The 783-nt window shown below is 60.9% G+C and overlaps 1 pseudogene; it reads right to left on the bottom strand.

The window, feature by feature from the left end:
• Window positions 1-310: 310 nt before the first annotated feature.
• Window positions 311-783, bottom strand: part of LOC134931400 (28S ribosomal RNA) — a 6,158-nt pseudogene continuing 5,685 nt past the window's right edge.

Genomic DNA, 783 nt, shown 5'->3' with positions numbered 1-783 from the left:
CCCTCCCCCCTCCCGGTGGTCCTGCCACCAACTATTAAGACCAGCCAGGGAGTCCACGTCGGCCCCCGGGCAGACCAGGGAAGGACCCACCCTGCCGCGCTCCACCGCACTTGGAGGCGCTGATGCGCGGGGCAGACGGGGCACCTCCGGCCAAGTCCCCGGCTGGGACTTTGCTTGCTGTGAGCGGGGGGGTAGGGCCACTCCCCACCCGACCGAGACCGCACCCGTTCCAAGTCCCCGCCTGCACGGAGCAGGCGTCGGCTGCGTGACGCTGGTGGGACACCCCGCGCATGCGCCGTCCCTGCGGGAGACAAAAGCTTGGCTCATGGGATGACTTTCAATAGATCACAATGAGGGAGCTGCTCTGCTACATTCGAAACCCTGACCCAGAATCAGGTCGTCTACGAATGATTTAGCACCAGGTGCCCAGCGAACATGATATGCGCTGTGGGAGAGGTGGCCCACTTCCATCCACGCTCCGGTCCCGTGGCGAGCGGCTCTACATATTGGGCCCTGGACCCTAGGGGGGGCGGGCCCGGTTATCCCAGGCCAACCGTGGCGCTGCTGTATCATCACGCTTAGGGAGGATTCTGACTTAGAGGCGTTCAGTCATAATCCCACAGATGGTAGCTTCACCCCATTGGCTCCTCAGCCAAGCACATACACCAAATGTCTGAACCTGTGGTTCCTCTTGTACTGAGCAGGATTACTATGGCGACAACACCTCATCAGTAGGGTAAAATTAACCTGTCTCACGACGGTCTAAACTAGGGGTGGGCAAAA

Source organism: Pseudophryne corroboree, chromosome 5 (assembly GCF_028390025.1).
Source record: "Pseudophryne corroboree isolate aPseCor3 chromosome 5, aPseCor3.hap2, whole genome shotgun sequence".
Taxonomy (NCBI): Eukaryota; Metazoa; Chordata; class Amphibia; order Anura; family Myobatrachidae; genus Pseudophryne; species Pseudophryne corroboree.
Note: the sequence above shows the minus strand (reverse complement) of the source record. Positions and strands in the feature narration are given on the sequence as shown.